Source organism: Trachinotus anak, unplaced genomic scaffold (genome assembly GCF_046630095.1).
Source record: "Trachinotus anak isolate AG129_WGS33_773 ecotype Australia unplaced genomic scaffold, CSIRO_AGI_Tana_v1 ptg000014l, whole genome shotgun sequence".
In the NCBI taxonomy this organism is placed as follows: Eukaryota; Metazoa; Chordata; class Actinopteri; order Carangiformes; family Carangidae; genus Trachinotus; species Trachinotus anak.
In genome coordinates, this window is record NW_027273865.1 from 6,275,309 (window position 1) to 6,293,902 (window position 18,594).

Consider the following 18,594-nt stretch of genomic DNA (forward strand, 5'->3'; position numbering starts at 1 on the left):
CCGTGAGTTAAAGGAGAGAGAAAAAAATGATCATTATGAAGACATCAGTGTCTTCACTTCACATCTGCCTGAGATTTCCCCACAAACCATCCTGTTCCGGGAGAAAGTCGCTCCTCTGGGGTTTGATTGAACCCAACAAATCTCTCGTGTCTTGTCACTGACTAGATAGCAGTCATCATCACAATGTGCTTGGGGAGACAAAACACGCATCCATATGGCTACATAGAAAAACAAACACACAGACATACTGTAGGAAAATGTAAATAGACATGTACAGTGTATCAGCGCACAGGCGTACACAAACATGCACACACGCTTTCTTTGTTTACTCTTGGTACATTTTCCTGTGGCTCCACAGTGATTATCTGCTGATATCCTGCAGTGATTGTGCGCCGGGCCCCGGCTGAGGGCCGTCAGGCGGCTCCACATTTGAAAACTGAAAAAAGCGGAAGAGAGATAGATGGTATCTTCCTAGATGGTGTGTTTGACCAGTGCCACGCACAAACAAAAGTGATACTTCTAACGAGACATGGGTGCCGTCTGCATCGGGAGACACAAGCAAAGGAAAAAAAAAAAAAAAAAGATGAGGGCAGCTGATGCTCTATCACACCCTGACATCCTCCATTCTGTCTGTCCCACTCAGGCCTCTGCATTTCTCAAATCCGTGAAAACAAACAAGCACGATGCATGATGCATGATGCATGATGCATGATGCATGATGCATGAGTTTCAAGCACTCTGTTTGTGGATTATTTTAGCACCAGCAGGAATGCCAATAACCTCCAAAGGCCATAATGAGATAAGGTTAAGCATCCGAACATTTTGGGCATGCGCTCTCCTCAAGGCTGACAAATGTGCTCTGCAAAAGCTGCGTTCAGGAATGCATGCTGACAGCTTCATGGCCTTGTCTAAAACAGAGCTGGCATGATGGATGGTGTCCTTCTTGACAATGCCAGCTGGTAGATGTTTGTGTAATGACATCTATATGTATGTATATATTTGTGTGTGCACGTGTGTGTAGATGTGGAAGACCAGAGATTCCTTTTCTTTACCCCTCTGTCCTTGTCTTTCACCCCTCAATCAATTCCCAAGAGCTGAGGGCGTCTACACATTTACATTGGATTATTCCATCATGTGATTATGTTTACATCTGCTGTAAAGTCTTTATGGTGAAACTGACTGACCACCAGCTTCTGCTTTTCCTCTGAATATTTTTGTGGCATTGGATTTAAAATGAATCAATGACTGTGAGGTGAAAGTATAAATTTTTGTCTGTGATCTGAGGGTCTCTACACAGAGACACACCGTCTGGTCAGGCTGAGCAGGCAAATACTTGGGGCCCTTAAGAGGACATCTTGCCATGACGATACTATAATTATATATTATTATAATATTATAACTATAAACCCCCTTCAACCTCCCACTATACAGACACCATACATTTCACTGCCACTGCCCTAAACAAAACCCTAATTGGCCAACTGATGATGTTTGCAGTTGCCAGCATCTACCAATAGCCTGCATGTGAGGCGTTAAGGGAATGTCTGTAAATTGTAGTGACAGAAAATAACCTGGGTCACAGTCTCCCCCTCTAAACTGAATGAGTTTCTGCATGCACATCAGTTACATGCTGCACCACCCACCACCAAAGCATCTCTCCTGGCCACATATTTACATGCTGCTCTTCCTTTGTTGTTCAAATACTCAGATATGTGCGTGTGTGTTTATTTATTTTTAATCTATATTATAATATTTGATCAAGCACAATTCTTACATGAGCTTCTTTGCCTGAGGCTTCTCAGAGTCTGGGATCACAACTGTATACAGAGTAGGAACTGTAACCTGATCATTACCAAGCTGCACTCTTTAAAGATTCAAGGAACTATGTATAAAAAATGGTATAAGAGGCCTAATATTGATGTAAACACACAAATTAAAAACAAAGGACAAAACAAAGCACAAAACCAAAACTGTGTTAATTTCCAAATACTTCATTCCTAATCACCACTTTTCTATTTCTCTGGCTGCAACCCACTGAATGACGTCCCACTCAGATCATAATAGTGCCCTGAATCCTTGCACTGTGATGGCAAAAAGAGGAGCACCACACACACAGCTCACATAACAAAACAATGAGGAGAGCTCATTGAAAAGTCAGTATAGAAGTTACTTGGCAGAGAAAAAAAACATGCTGAATGTGGAGCTGAGGCTCAGTTTGTGTGTGTGGAGGTTATATGACCAGACGGGGTGCGAGTGAAAGAGAGTGTGGTGACCTGTAACAGCTCCATGACTCCAGTCTGGGGCTTTAAAACCCACACGCCGGGGTCCTGGATTGAACCCACTGCAGACCTCACCTCAGTATAGACAAGTCAGCCCCAATGGGAAACTGATTGTTTGTTTAACTACTGTTTTATGGAATACCTAGTGACAGGAAGTCCTTAAAACAGCAGCAGTTACTATTTATATAGTCCCTTTTCGGAGTAAACACACTCGCTTGCCCCTCCTCCCTCCAGCAGACACCCTGCCGTTGAGGAATGCACCCATTCACAAGCTGGTGGCCATCTTGGAAGCTTGCCTCTCACTTCCTGTTTCCATGGCTACACTCCAGTGCTACGGGAGATGATAAGCACTCGCAGTCTCCGGTCCTAATCCTCTTCATCGAGCTCATTTTCTACATCACTTCATGCCATTCGGAATGAGCTGGAAAAGCCAGTTAGCTGCAACAAGCGTCACATTTTTACGCACATAATCCCCTGATTTACAGACAGAAGCACATACACACAATAGAGAGGAAATGCTGATACATTTGTTTTATTATAATTTTATTTTATCTTAACAGCTGGAAGACATTCAGTCTGGAGCTGCCCTGCTTTGGGTGCAGATTGGGATTTAACAGTGACTACATGTGGAAGTTAAGGTTGTGCAGGAGTCTGACACATGTTTGTGTGTAGCTGTGGGGCAGCTGAATTCTGATCTGCTCCTCCAGCGCCGCACCATAAATCACAAGGTCACCATGAGCCTGTGGGACCAGAGGAAACATCAGTGTTAAAGAGGAATGATATTTCACTTCAGCCTCTTCCTGCTCCACTTTTCCCCAGATACCCACTACAACCAACTCCTGAATGCTTTATCATGACAGCTTCACGTCACTGTGGCTTTGGATGTTGGGGATGAGACCGGAACAACGCGTCCATACCATTTGGAAATCACTTATAAATTACATCGGAGCTCGGTGGAAGTGATATAGTGCAGGAGCAGGAGTTTTCCATTTCAAATGGACTGTTAATAGAAAAGTTGTGAAAGTGTGATGAAAGAGTTATGATAGAAACCAAAACAGTGATTCTCAAATGATGAGCAACAGATACACAAATAACTAACTATGCTTTAAAATAATTATAATTTTTGCAAAAAAAAAAAAAAAAATCGTTTTGTAGTTGGTCTTTGTATAGTAATCATTATTAGGATATATCAATGTCTTTAATATCATGCACTTTCTTTCTTTCTTTCTTTCTTTCTTTCTTTCTTTCTTTCTTTCTTTCTTTCTTTTTGCCTCTGTAAATCAAAACAGAGCCATTCCTCTGTCTAAAAATCATGGGATCATCGTCATCCATTTTTATTTCTTTTTATATTAACCTACAATAAAATGTCTGACCTTTGCTGTTGATCTTTTTTCCTTTAAATCTGCTTTATTGCCTTTATTCATTAGATGTGATGAGAGAATCTAAAGGTCGAGAGAGCACGTTATGACTGTGTGTTTTGTTACTCATTAAAATTTGGTGCTCATTCAAACTCATGCAAACTCTTGCAGGTGTGTTTATGTGTATGTACATACATGTATATTGTATTTAATTCAGGACAAAACAGTGACAGTGTGTAGACTGGAGTTCAGACAGTTTTATGCCGCGTGCAGTTCTCACATCAGATGGGGCAAAGCTTTAAAGATGACCAGAGGATGTGCAGGGTCACCGCAGTGTCAGGAGAGAGACACTCAGGATTGTTGTACATGGTAAAGCCCAGGGAGACGTGAGAATAAGTGAGATGTTACAGACTGATGAAATTCCCAGAGAGCCCACGATGGATAATGCGATCCCACCATAGTGATGCAGAAACCAGATGGGGAGGAGTGCCTTCAAATTTCTCTTTCTTTCTTTTACACATCCACGAACACACACACACAACTGCAGCCGCATACCCCAAACCTATAGAAAGACACAATGCACACACAGACACACACATTGCACACACCTGTCTAAGTCATGAGATACGACCCTCCGAGGGGAAATCCATTTAGTCTGTGTTGTAAAATATTGTGAGTTTTCTCACTCTCGTATATATTTCTTTGCCTGCACAAAGTTTTCCTTGTCTTATAAAAACATTTAAAAAGTTGCAAACAAATGCCCCTGTCTCCTCAGAGGAAAAGGTTTTTATACATTTCTCTAATTGGCCTACTTGGTGCCTAAGCACCCTGTAAAAGTAAAGGGAACAAGTGCTTTTTCATAGCATTGAAACTTTACCAACAACATCTACTTTTGAGTAAATGATGTAAATGTGGTTGACAGGTCTGAAGCCTAACAATGCAGCTCTGGTATTTAGTCCTGCTTGACCAATCCACAAACAGAGGGATGGTACTCCTGTTATCTGAAAGTGACTTTTAATAGCACTGGGAGTCAGGCGTTCCTCAGGCCCCTGCTGACAGAGTCAACACAACCCTGTGCTGCTTTGCAGGTCATAAACACTCTGTTGACAGTGGTCGGAGGCTTATTATCCTCAAGGCAAGGCACAGCGAGCTGGATGTACCAACTCCAAACAATCCCTGCTTGCGGATTTAGAACATAAAGCCCTTGTTAGCAGCTCTCCTGCCATTTTAAGCTCAATCAGAGTGTCACAGGAGGAAAATCGGTATTTTAGAGCGTGTGTGAACTGCCAGTGTGTTGCAGCCTCTGTGTGATCATCAGCAGGTAATCTTGTACTGGCTAAATGTGTTGTAATCTATTGATATTTGGTCAGGGCTGATATGACTAAGGAAACAAGCCTCATATCAGTTAAATGTGGGCCAGAGGTCACTGTGCTTTGTGCGCACAATGTCTCTGCTGCCTCTGCTCTCGGTGAGCAGCTCTCTGAAGCTGCTGTGGCTCACCAGTGTGGAGCTGGCAGCTCCGCACAGATAAGTGAGTATATACCCCAGGGGGCCAGAGACAGCCAAACCCTCAGTGGATAAGAAGTGTCTGTGCTGTCAGCTTTGGTTCCCAGCGTGGCCTCTCCTCCTCGGCCGCCCCTCCAGCCCCCACCAAACCCCTCCCTGGCCCTTTGTGTGTGGACCCTGCTCCCTGTGGACTCGCCGCTCTCTGGCCTTTCACATGCGACTGTGTCCAATCACCCCGCTCACCCCCCTCTGAACCCAGAGCCTCTGTCTCCATCTCCAACCAGCTCCTGACCCCGAGAAAGAGAGAGAGAGAGAGAGAGAGAGAGTGAGAGAGCGAGAAAGAGGGAAAATTAAATTAATCACTTGTAATCAGGAAGATTAGGGAAAAACATTGTCTAATAAAGCATCGTTTATAAAGAGCTGAAACCTTTCAACTCTGCTGTTGTAAATGATTATAGTTATTTATGGTTCGTTATAACCAGGTTGTGAAAGAGGACATTGTTAGGTGTGTGTCTTCTTCTGCCATCAGGCCTCTGATGTACAAATAATTGTACCAGCAATGACACTAATGTTAAAAGAATAAAGTGGAAGGAAGGAAATCAATAAGCATTCATTAATCCATGATCAACTGATACTGAACTGTCTGAGGTCAGACTGTCCATTGCAGGATGAAGAAGCTGTGAAAGGACTTCTGGAAACGTAAATGTCAAAATTATGAATGTTTTATTAATAATAAAGGATTTATTTATGACTAAAGCCAGTTATTATTATTTATGTTATATTTACTAAAGTCATACCTTTATGTATTATGTATAATTATGTATGACTGATTATAAACTGTTGCTGAAACGTGACTTGACAGTAGTATACGTCACACTGACAGAAAACTGGCACTGTCAGCAGACAGTTAAAGGAAAAACAGGACAGTCAGTGAAAAAAAAAAGTTGAGGCATCCGTCCTTCATCAGTCTCGTCTCCACCTCCTCCTCCTCCTCCTCCTCCTCCTCCTCCTCCGTGTTGTTTTCCTTCTCCTCCTGTGTCAGAGGTTTGCTGGTTTGTTGGCTTTGGCCCTGACCGCCTGAAGGCCCTCACTGGGTCGACCCGGCCCCGGGAGGATTGGATCACACCTTCCATAGAAGTCAGCTGTCAGATGGTGAGCTGCACCTGCTGTCTGAAGCAGGGTGGGCCTGCCGCCGCCGCCGCCCGGCCAACGCTGGAGCACATAATTACTGCCTCAAAGATGATTATGCTGTTTACTCATGCCCATACGCACAACAGATGACTGTGTCTCACTCGCAGCTCCCTCTCTCCCCCTCCTCTCTGTGCAGGCATTTCACCTAGCGATGAGGAAACGGCTGCAGCCAACCAACATTCAGACTATCCAACCAACAGGTCTGAGGCCAGAAATGACCCGTAGCTATTAGCTGTTCAAACACCCCCCTCCCCCCAACATAACTTTAATTCAATTCAATGGGCCCAGTGAGAGCTGGTTTAATCTACAAGGAACAGTGTATTCCACTGGAAAAAAGAGACCTGCCTTTATGGCTCTGAGTCAGTGTCGGGATTGAGGCTGTTTGTGCAGTAGATGAAACTGTCACAGAGTTAGACTCACTCACTGAGTGAAGCTCCAGGTAGAAACAGTATGAAGGTTTTGTGTCTGGTTAACTAGGAATTTGAAGTTTGTTTTATCCTTTGTCCTCATGTCAACACTGGTGTCAGTTCTGAAGATTAAAACCTGTGTTTCTGACAAAATAATTAGCCTTCTTCTGTTTACATGGGTGGAGCTTTTTCTTATGACAATCACCTGCCTGCATGAGTTGAATTCACAAAAGAAATCTTGTTATTTCATACACACAATAAATCATATCTGTACAGGTGAAACAAAAAAACAATACATCCAGAGATCCCAGAGGTCATATGGGTTTTAAAGATTTTTATTGTGCAACTTTATATAAGTCTATCTGTCTTAGTCATGAATGAATAAGTGCACACTGTCATGTTATCTCTTCCAGTCCCCATAAATAAATACAAATGTTAGATTAAAAAACGTGCAAAATATATATTTATTTTGGTTTAAGAAGTAGCCAAGTGATTAACAGTCGTTAAAGGTCTTATTGTGGTGTAAATGTTCACTTCATATTAAACATGATGTGTTCAGGTGGGTTCACCTTCACGTCCTGATTGGAGGAGTCACACAGGTAAGAGAGCTCAGAGGAGGGAGGAGGATTTTTTTTTCTTTTTTTTTTTTTCGTTAGATTGTAAAACTTGTTAATGCACAGTCTATATGGGTAACACCCCCCTCCCCCCTCTCTCGCCCTCCCTCCCCTCTGCAGGAGCCGTACTGAGCTGTGGGGCTGGGACATTCCTGGTTTGACGAGCAGCCTCGTCGCTGCCATGATTTGCTGAGCAACTCGACACTGGCTTCAAAGATGCGAGAGTAGGGGAAGCGGCGGCACAGACGGAGACCGAGAAACGGGGCAGAAGTTACAACAACGGAGACAGAGACAAGGAGAGGGGGAGTGTTTGTGTGTCTGTGAGCGCACCGAGCTGGGACTTATCGCTTGTATCCAAACGCATGGACTCTAAACTTCCCCGGAGAAAACTCTCCACCACCTTCGCTCGAGTGTAGACCAGGGGAGTTGTCGCACCTTGGGTCCGAAGCCTGCGCTGCTCTGCGGGTCTGAAAAGTCTCTTCCCTCCTTCACCTCCGGCCGTTTTCATGTTTCTCCCGTCGCCTCGCACTTTTAGCCCGTGTCTAATGGAGGGCCCCGTACGGATTTGCCACCAGAAGAATGCGTCTTGCTGCTAACTCACCCGACGGCTCGCAGCTTTTGCCCTCCTGCAAGAGAGGTAAGGAGGGGAGGCAGAGAGGGGAGTCCCGGGCCGGCTGGCTGCCTGGCTGCCTGGCTGGCTGGCTGGGAGAGGGGCTGGGGGAGGCTCCAGGCAGCTGGGCTCGTCTGGAAATAACAAAAGAAAAGGTGACGATGAAAGAGAGAGACGGTTTATCAGTTTCCACAACGGTACCGAGCTTTTTCTCCACTTTGTGCTGCGGGGAAAGTGGAGAGCGGCGGCTGTACATGCGCCGTGCGAGCGGCCGTCTGGTCCGCGGGGGCGCCCGTGCACGGAAATCAATATAATGTGTGTATATCCATGAATGAACCGTCCACATTACAGGCGCAGTCTGCTCTCACTCCAAATGCTTCGTTTTATTCGCTCCTGAACGTCCGTTTCACTTCATTACAATGTCAACACTCGAGTTTGTATGGAGAGTCAGAACCTGAAGTTCTGCTATAGTTTGGATTTAGTTGAACTCAGGCAGGAAAAAGAAAATCCTCACACAAGACTGAGCAGCTTTGGATTTAGTTAAAAAAAAAAAGAAAAACCAAAACAGCATCATTATCCCGCAGTTGTCTGGTCTCTGTCTGCATCCCGCCCCAGCTCAGCTCTGTTGTCCGAGGGCTGAATGAAACAGAGGAAAATGCCCAAATATTTGTTTGGTAAACAGCGACACTTCACTGCAGCCTCCCGGCTGAAGACAGACGGCCTGCGGGCTGCGTTTCTGCCCTGGAAGATGAAAGAGCATTTTTAGAAATGGCAAATATGTCCCTCGGTTGACACATTGGTGTCACAGTCATAAAAAGGTGAAAATGGACGTGGGTATGTGAAACATTTCTTTGTTCTAAAGTTATACTTTTTTATTACGGATCCACTTCAGGAGCCAACTTTCTGCCACATTTACCACTGTGCAGAAACACGGTGGCTTAGACTAATATTTGAAGGGTTTTTTTCTCTCTCTCTCTCTCCATGGACAGAGAGCCTTTATTGTTTTAGATAAATCCCCTGAGGGTGTCATAAACGTTGGTTTGGTAAATCCATGTTAGTGCTGCTCTAAAGTTTGGCAAGTGCACAAATCACTGTGCAAAGCAAACAAAAGCAACTGTACCTGCCTGCTTGAATAAGGGACTTTATTATTTACTGGACTGGGGACGTTCTTTTTCCTGATCTTTGATGTGGGATAAATTATCAGTTGAGTTAGTAAAATGATATGAACAATAAAGGCGAAACTTTAAAAACACAGCTGACAGAAAAGAAGTTGAATGTATGGAGATGATCAAACAGCTTTTTTCTTATTGGTTCAGTTTCACGTTTCCTATTGAGGTGATAAATATCCTCAAAAATTAGAAAAGTGTTTGATTAGTCAAAAAAAAAAAAAAAAAAAAAGTCAGCGCTAACAGCTGAGGACTGAGTGTGCAGTTGTGTGCATGAGTTTATTCTGCTCAGGTCTGGCTGTGTTGTGATCTGCTCCGCTGCATTTCAGGAACTTTGAGGATGACACTTTAAAACCTGTAGTTATTCAGTCACAAACGTTTTCAGAAACTAATAATGAGATTAATCCACATTGTTAGAATAGATTTTTAAAAAAAATTTGATTACATATAATTGATGTAAGATGCAACATAAATGCTGAGGACTGTAAATGAATGATCTAATGTGAGATTTCAGAGCAGGAATAAAAAGTGATAGTAAGGATGTGACTGCAGAGAGTCATTTCCTCTGTGTGCTGTTCACCCCTATCGTCAGAGCTTCACAGGGACTTTTGTTGCATAGGGGCAACTCTCAGAAAACTGAACACTTAAAAGTTATCGAGAACAAAGTCCTGGATCCCTCTCGAATGCATGACATCCAGTCAGGGGGACACACATGGCTGCTCTCAGATAAAACACTTTCAAGTTCAAACAGTTGCTCATGCATTGTTGCTTCCATGGGGGACAAGAAGACACTTCCGATGGCTTTCAAATCCTTTCAGTGCTCCCCAATATTGGGTGAGCTTTTGACAGGGGCAGAGAGAGATTTGCTCTTTGTGTTCAAGCTCGGACGCTGATGGGCGTTCACTTTAAAGGACGTTTCCTCCCTCAGGTTTTGGTGCTGAGTCTGTTCGAGTATTTTTTTTTAGTAAGGTGTTGTAGCGTTTTAATGTGGCCACTTTCCTTCAGCCTGCTTGATTTTAACTTTATTCACTCCATGACTTCCTTCAGTATTTTCTCCTTCGCTCTAACCGCAGTGTGTGCAGTGGCTGCATTGCATTCTGGTCAGTCTGTGGAGTAACTGGTCTCTGCCTTTTCATCACTGGTTTTCTCCCCGTAAGTTGGTTAAACATTGCTGCCAAACATTGGCCCATAGAAAGAGATTCTTACACTTTTATTTTGAACGACTGACAAATATGATGTCTACGGATATGTTTTAAATTGCAGAAAGATACTTTTGTAGTCTTTTGTCTTTTGCTCCACGCTGTGAATATTTAAAAATGGCATTGTGCTGTCTGTATTTAGCTGTTTATTAATGGAAAATGAAAACATTACTCTTTGACGAACAAAACAGACCCAGAAATCCAAACTACTGCTGGATTTTAAGTTGAACATAAGGACCCGTGGAATATTTTTAGTACAGCTGTCCATGTTGTTAATGTGTGGGATTTTCCCCACAGTAACTATGTATCAGGACTGTGATTGAATCAGACAACAACAGAGCCTCAGAATCTGTTTTTTTTTTGGTGTTTTGTTTTCACAGTGGGTTTTTGTGACTTGTAGGGAAATTAATAAACCATTAGTGGCCCGGCTCTTATCAGACAGAGCCGAACAAAGCACAACTATGCCATTAAGCTAGTTCGAATAATGTCTGAGCCATTAGCGTGCTCGCTAATGATAAACACATGTTGCTGTAGGAGAACTATGTTAAGTGGGCAATTTGAATGTAAGCACGTGTAATGACACCAGCCCCTGCTCTCATAATGGCTCTCTTGATTTCTCTGATGCAGTGTTATAATCACACAACCGCATATGCTCCAACGATGACAAATGATCGTTGAGTGGAGGTGAAACCAGGAAGTGAGGTTGCCGGCGATTAGTTGATTAGCTGATGAACAGAAAATAAACTGATAACGAAGCTGAGAAGTGATTCATAATAAACAATCTCTGGTCTCAGCTTCTCAGTGTGAGAGTTTGATACTTTTCTCTATTTTATATAATTTTAAATTCAATATCTATTGGGGTTTTGGACAATTTGTTTATTTTACTTTGGGCTCAGAGAAAGAAAAATGGGCATTTTCACAATTTTCCCACATTTTATGAACAAAATTAATCAAGTTATAAGAAAAGAAAATTGTCAAATAAAAATATCCTTCGCAGCCTGACTTCTAGAGAGGATCAGAGGTGGATAAGTGGATGAATGTCTATGTGAGGTGAGTGTGGTGGGAGAGGGTGTGTCTAAATGGTGACTACAGTATATTTTGGGCACCTCCCACATTCTCCCACTTTCTAGGCCCTACAGATTTGAGGCCAGGCTGCAAACCTCAGCCCTGGCCTTAAGCAAATGGAAGTGGATATGAAACCTAAATCACAGTGTGGTTTGGTTGTTTATTTGGTTTCGCGCTATGATCTGTCATATTACTGCTTCAAAAGATCAACCTTTGGCCGAGAAAGATGTTCGGAGAGTCATAAAAAAGGAGGAAGGTCTGAATTTCAAGCAGCCACCTTATTTTTCATCATCCTCACAATATTTTGACCGCTGGAATTAAGTCTCGCTCATTTTCTAAATCTCTGATGGCTAATCCATTTCAGCTTCTTAGTATAATAAAGTAGAAGTTAGTGAACTATTGTGTGGTTGACGTTTGGCCCTCCAAGCAACTATTCCCGAACTAAAACCTGGCTTGTTTTTAATTCTTGACATATAGCCCTCCTTTCACTCTCATTGCTCAGGGAGTCATACTGCAGCATTTTCCCCATTTTCTACCAGTGGCCTTTGCTCTGTGAACTTCCACTCCCATTCGTTAAGGACAGACGCAGAGCTCAGGCACAATTAGATGGGCAGAGGGGAGTTTTGGGCAACTCGCCAAACAGCCCCCATGTTCAAGGAGCCAGGGGGTGCTGATTGACAACACCCAGCAGCCTTGAGCAGGGGGTTGATGGGAAAGATGGGGCAGGTCAGAGAAGGAGTTTGAGTCCTTGTGACTGCTGGGCTGGTGAGTGCACCCTGCAGCTGCACGGCTAACAAAAAAGACTTTACTTTCCACCCTCAGTTTCCCTCCCTAAATTTATTCTAGGGACAAGCTGTGAGAGGAGTCGGGTAAATTGAGGCCGTGTTGAAGTAGCCACGAAGGCAAATGCAGTAGCTGAAGGTGTCACTCGTGTTTACATGAAGCTGTCATTAGCAGCACTTCTTATCTACTCTGAGCTCACACCGTCATTACTTTAACTACACAATGCATATGTCTCTCGGTGGGACAACCCCCCCCCCACTCCCCACTTCTTCCATGTCCCCCGACTCTGACAGATGATCCAAACATCCCGGCTATACTACGCAAGCATGTTACTCCAGGAGGTTACAGAGGCTGCGCGCCTCCTCCGGTACAACTCCTCTGAAATGTCAAAGGTGACCGACTGTAGCCCGATGTATACACCAGCTTTCAACAGATGGTCGTGTTGAGTTTCTAAAAATTCAGAACCTTGAAGGACCTGAAACGGGATAATGACTTTCGAGAGATTTGAGAAATAAAATGAGAAACATCAGGGCGTAATTGTTAAGACAAACAAACAGTTTTTGGAGCAGCAGAAACAGATGTTCCAGCCAGCCACTGAAATGCAGCGGGACAAAGGCGCACAGGCTGGAGATAGGCAGGGCAAGGAGGTCTGCTTCTTCTCTGAAGATGGTTTGTTTTCTGTTCATGTAACTGAAATGCAGCCTTCGACTAAATATATATGTCTGTGTTCTCAATATGATAAGGGAATGTAAACCAATACCACACACACACACACACACACACACGGTGCTTTGAGGAAAAACACACTGTCCAGGCGGCTACAGATAATGAAAATACCTCAGCAGCAGATATTGTGTGACACTTAAGGACACACATTGATTGAGATTTTTTCTGTAGGAAAAAAAAAGGATGTACTGCAGGCTCACATTAAATCTTCTATAGCTGGTAGCCTTGATGAAAAGACCAAAAGACAGACTGAAAAATAGTTCCTGAGTGGCTTTGAAGCTCACTGCATACTTTTTTTCCCCGTATGGTTTGAAGTTTGTTACTTTTTTATTATATGCTCATAATCATTTGAGGGAGTTTTGGCCTGTGTAGCTGTAATATATGTGCCTTAAACATGATGCAGAACACCACATGTATGGGAGAGAACAAAAAGTTCCCCGGGAGGGTTCAAACGTGGCGCTCCATACAGAACTCGCCTTTCTCTAAAGACAACTATTTTCCTCATAATTGTCAAGATGAGACCCATTGTTCCGCAGTTGTTATTGTCTCGTGTAGTTTTCTTAATGACTCTGCAGCCGGGGGGAAGATTTCAGGGACTGAACTTCTGAACTGGACCCTTGCTGACAGCTCACACAGCAAAGTATGTCAGAGCATGTGAGGGTTTTTTTTTTTTTTTTTTTTTTTTTTTTGCATCCTCAGCGTCTTCCTGTTTGCAAGATTCATTTCTTTTTCCCTTCCTGCGACTGACCCTCCTAAATATGCCTGACTTAGTCCGTCGCCTCAGTGCGGGCCCCAAGAGTTAGAGTCTTTTCTTCTTGAAACTCGCAGCAACCGCAGCTTTCTATTTCAAATGTTGAACCAATAAGTCACATCTGACATGGGTTTTTTTTTTTTCAGAATGTGTGCGCTGTTGAAAAGCCAGCGCAAGGATCAGCAAGACTATATTAAGGCAAAACTAGTGGCTGGCACTCCCCTCCGGCTGACAAACAGGCTACTTGTTTGAAGGGCTGTTTTTCTCCCAGATCAGTGTGAGGCAGTGCGGGTACTGCTGCTGCTGCCTGCCTCCAGACTTGTGGTTATGGGTGCCATTTTGGGCCTTCCCTCCTCCAAGATGTGGCCCCTCAGGGAGCAATGGAGCCCCTTATTTTTTAGACACTCAAAGTGAGCGCAGGAATTTGAGTCAGACGGGTTCGGTCCAACCTGCTGCATTACTCTGGGAATCTTTTGAGCTGGAGCAGATACTCAGCAGTGCACTGTGTATTCTGCCTTGTGATAGATGGAAACACATCTCTGGCTTGACTGAGTGTAATCAAGTAAGATGAATTGTGTCATCTCTTGGTGGTGCTCCCACACAGTAGCAGTGACACACAAACCTGTACAAAGAATGCACTGAGTTAGCGTGGGCCACGGTTTCTATATTATTTCTGTGTTTTGCTGTTGTCATGAGCTTGTGTTTTTCTTGGCGCCATCGGAGCACTATGTCATCTGCCAAAAGCTCCTCTCACCTCCAGCGCCGCCGCGTTGAGCAGTGCCCGGACCCCTAAACATGTCGGAGAGGGTTTTATGATTTGACCGCGACCCAGAAGTGGAAAACTCAAGATGATGTGTGTGTGTGTGTGTGTTCACGTATCGCCACGAGTTTGTTTTGCGATCACTCGATTGCCGCACAACAAGCGTGGAGTGTTACAAGGCGAGACGGATAAACATTTAGACAAACTAAATAAAGCGTTTACACACTCTGTTTGGGGCTGTGTATTTATCTTTGGGTCCTCGGACTTGTACATACAAGGGAGCTGGTTTGTTTGTTTGGGTTTTTGCAAGAGATTTGTGGAATTGGTGAAGAAGACTAATTATATTTTAACCTTTTTACATCTGTTTGTTTTTGTTCTGCCGGCTAGCTGTGGAGCTCAGGTTTATTTTGCAGGCAAGGCTGTCCGTCCCATAAATCCCCCCCAACCCAACCCCACCCCCCACCCTCCACCCTCTGTGAATATATGACCATCCCTCCATTATATTTGTAGAGTCCATTCATCATTCTGAGAAATGAAAATGCAGACTTTCTTTTCTCAGGCGTCTCCAGTGACAAACAAAGAAAAAGGCAAACACGCCTGTGAGTAACCCCATTTAGCTTAATTCTGGTGGGTTTTAAATACTCGCTGTGTAAAACAGTTTCTTGTTAGTATCTGTTTGGACTCCCTGCCAATTTGTTTTTGTTGCACATGTTTGAAATTACATTATTTAATATATGTTTTAGTTTGAAAGTGCTTTTGGTCAGCAGCCAGAGACCTATCAGGAGGAGACTGAACAGAAACTGTTGTCTGCGTCTTCGCTGCCTGTTGCCGTAGAGACACGAATGGTGATGGAATCCAGGAGAGTTGGGGAGGGACGGGAGACTGCACCGAGGGGAAAAGGGAAGGGGTGGGGGCAGCTGGATCAGATCACTGCATGCCCATAGTTCACAGCCGACACGGCAACATTTAAAAACACAGATAGCGTCTCGACTCCCACGGAGAAGGTGGACGTTTGACACACTTGATCATTTCTCCCTCCTCTGCATCAATGTGTTTTCTCTCTCATCTCCCTAATCGAGACTGATATTGAGGAATGCGAATCTGTGGCCTCCTCTGCCCCGGTGCCACGGCTGCACAATCCTACCTCTCCTCTCGCCTGGCGTGATGAATCAGACTCTTGGCACATGTTGGAGATCAGTGTTATAACACACCCTGCGGGCAAGAGGGCCTTCTTGTGCATTCCTCCTTTCCATCAGAATTACCTTTTCGTCTGAACAGACGTTCCCCTGTGGGCTGAAAGGCCTGTGAAATCAGCCGGAAGGGCCCAGAGAGCTTTGACAATGGGCAAGGGTTGTTAGTTACATGCGCTTTGCAAAAGGTCTCGAGGTGGACTTGTATGGTGGCGATACCCGGGGATCTGTTTCCAGTGTCCGAGGCCGCTATTGAGTTTCGCCCCTGTGGTTAATCCCGCTGTTCAGGACCTTGGGAAACAACCGTACCTCCCCACCCTCCCGCCGCCCCCTCTCACAGATTCCCAGGAAAAACAAGACATTGCAGAACAATCTCCAATTAAGATGGGTCTTACATACTGTACCATTCAGTCCCCACTCTCTCTCCCTCTGTCTCGGCCTTTCTACCTCCCTCCCGTTCTCTCCTCTCTCAGCTCCCTGTTTGTGTCCTCGGCCAACAAGCCTCGGGGCAGAATTAGCGCTGTCTCCCAGGTCCCGGCCCTGGCACTTTGGGAGGGTCGGGCTTTGGTGAACGGAGGCGTTGGGAGGGCAGAGGGGGGGTGTGTGTGTCCTTGGTAAACAGGGCTTTGTGGGATGTGACTGTCTGATCCCCGGGGCCTCTCCTTTCATTCCTCCCCTGGTCTGATCCCACACCACGGTGTTGTCGTCAGGGCTGCGGCGTTGCAGAGTTCTGGGACCCGCTTGGCCCCGCCGTCACCCTGCGCCTCCCGGACTGCTAATGCTCTGTCCTCCCACAGACACACAGAGAGACAGCAGCATCTGAAGAGCAGACCGTCCTTGAAGATTGATCTCATTCGTCTTCTGCAGTCCCACTCAGTTTAAATGATTCACTGAGGAGACTTGCATTAACTTTCTGCAGGATGTCAGGTCCAGACAAGGGCAGGCATTCTGTGTTATGGATCGACTGAACCTCTCGAATGTGATTTTCTCCTTACGTCTGAAGGGAAAACAAAGAGAACCTCTCTTCTTTACCCTCCTAATTCCCTTAGTTGATTCCAAATCATGTCTCTCTTTCTCTCGTTCACTCCTTTTCTTTAGCTCGCTCCTCTTCTCTGAGTCTGTCCCACTTTTAATAACATCTCAGTCTTTAATCAGACAGAGTAAGACCGTACCAGAGGCCCGGTGTTTCCACTCATTAGTTTCCTCTGTGGCCCCAGGCTGCCTCAGTGGGCTCACTCAGACCAACAGAAGAAGCCCATAATGGTCCCCTAGAGTCTCTTCTCTCCTGAGGCTCTTCCCAAGTTTCTGGGTCGAACTGAATGTAGTGAGGCTGAATCATCAGTCAGTTTTGGCAGACGTGGATGCGAACTCAGCCATTATCTGTATGTCTCTATCTTGGAGCCAAAGAAAGAGGGAGGAGAAATGAGTTGGGCCTTGGCAACTTTTCACCTCACAGTGAATGTTTCACCTCTTTATACCCTCATCTCCTTTTACTTCTCTCCCACAGAGCTTTTCTTCCCAGTTTTTCTCCTGTGTTTTTTCCCCATGGCCTCTCATCTTCTTGTTTTGAATTTATCTCCCATCTCTTGTGTGTATGTGTGTGTGTGTCTTTCTGTGTCTCTTTCTGCGTGTCTGTCGCTCTCTCTCCCTCTCTCTCTGTGGAGCTGAGGAATGTGTGCGCTGCAGATCCTCTGTCAGTGAGATGTGGGGCGAGTGCAGACAGGTTTGGGGTATAGCATGTGAATCAGCTTCAGCACACATGTCAGATTAGACCATCATACCAGAAAAGACTTGCTCTTTCTCTTACACCCCACTGCTCCTTTACCCTTAAAGTCTTTATCTCCAGCTCTGATCTCCAATCTCTTCATTCAGTCTCGGGAAATCGTCACAACTCCTCTCTTTTCATTGGATTCTTTGGATTCACACCACCGCGGTATTGATTGCCGGAGCAATCAGGATTGGCCCCTGTTATCGAATCAGCGTTGGGGCTGCTTCATGATGTTTGCTGCTTTCATTCAGCTGTGCAGTCGTGTGAAGCGGCGAGGCCAGGCCCAGCACCAGTTGTGACCTGTTCTTCCTCTGCCCTCCAGGTCTTTGATGCACCGCCGCGTTGCTTTTGTCCCTGTTTACCCAATATGACAGGGATATGGGCCGACCCCACATGGGGGCAGATGGGGCTCTAAGTAGTTCCTGTAGAGAAGAGGCCTAAAAAGAGGCACAGGTGCTAATCCCCCCCCCCCCCCCCCCCCCCCAAAAAAAAAAAAAACTTGAACTCCTTTCCCTTCCCTGAGGGCAACCTGTCAGTGTGTTTATTTTCTCCTGTGTCATCACCGGGGATCTCTCTTGTCCTACAAGGGGATGGATGGTGCTATTCCCGTTTTGTATTACTCCCAAGATGGATAAATAAAGGTGAGGTGCTGCCTCTCAACAGTACAGTATATCTCTACTATGGATTCCTCTGGAAGGAAGCATGACAGATAAAATACAAAAAAGAACTGAGTTACAGAGATGGAGAGAGAGATACAAGCTGTCTAAGAAGTCTGCTGTTTTTTCTCTCTTTCACACACTTAAGCCAGGTGTCAGTCAAACATTTCCCAAACATACATGGGTCAACCCCCGCACCCAGAAGAATAGGAACTTTTCCACTTGAACTCACTGACACTAACCTCATTTATTTTCATAAACTGTCCCTTTGTCTGTGTATCAGCTTTCACCAGCGCAGTCTGTTTTGTATGCAGGATGTCTCTTCAATTTATAGCTGCTCGAGAATGGCTGTGCATCTCCAGTGTAAGTGCAAAAACAGAAAGTAATACAAGATCAGATTTGGGAGAGGAGGGGGAAATCTGGAAGACAGGATTTTTTTTTTTTTTTTCCGTTAAGTTGTATAGTCTGGAGTTTTGAGCAGAGCAGAGGAGTGAGGGAGTGGAGGCTGGCCAGAGATCAGCAGTGAACCAGGGGAGATGGCTCTCGGGCTGATCAGGCTTCATTT

The 18,594-nt window shown here is 44.8% G+C and overlaps 1 protein-coding gene across 2 annotated transcripts in view; it reads left to right on the forward strand.

The window, feature by feature from the left end:
• The first annotated feature begins 7,567 nt into the window (after positions 1 to 7,567).
• Positions 7,568 to 18,594, forward strand: part of cdon (cell adhesion associated, oncogene regulated) — a 34,011-nt gene continuing 22,984 nt past the window's right edge. Inside the window, exon 1 of one of the 2 annotated variants that reach the window (XM_071496505.1) lies at positions 7,568 to 7,992. The gene's annotated coding sequence lies outside the window, so the exon portion shown is untranslated. Of the gene's footprint in view, positions 7,993 to 8,679; positions 8,800 to 18,594 lie in introns of those variants that run through there. The other variant, XM_071496506.1, reaches the window with a different exon arrangement.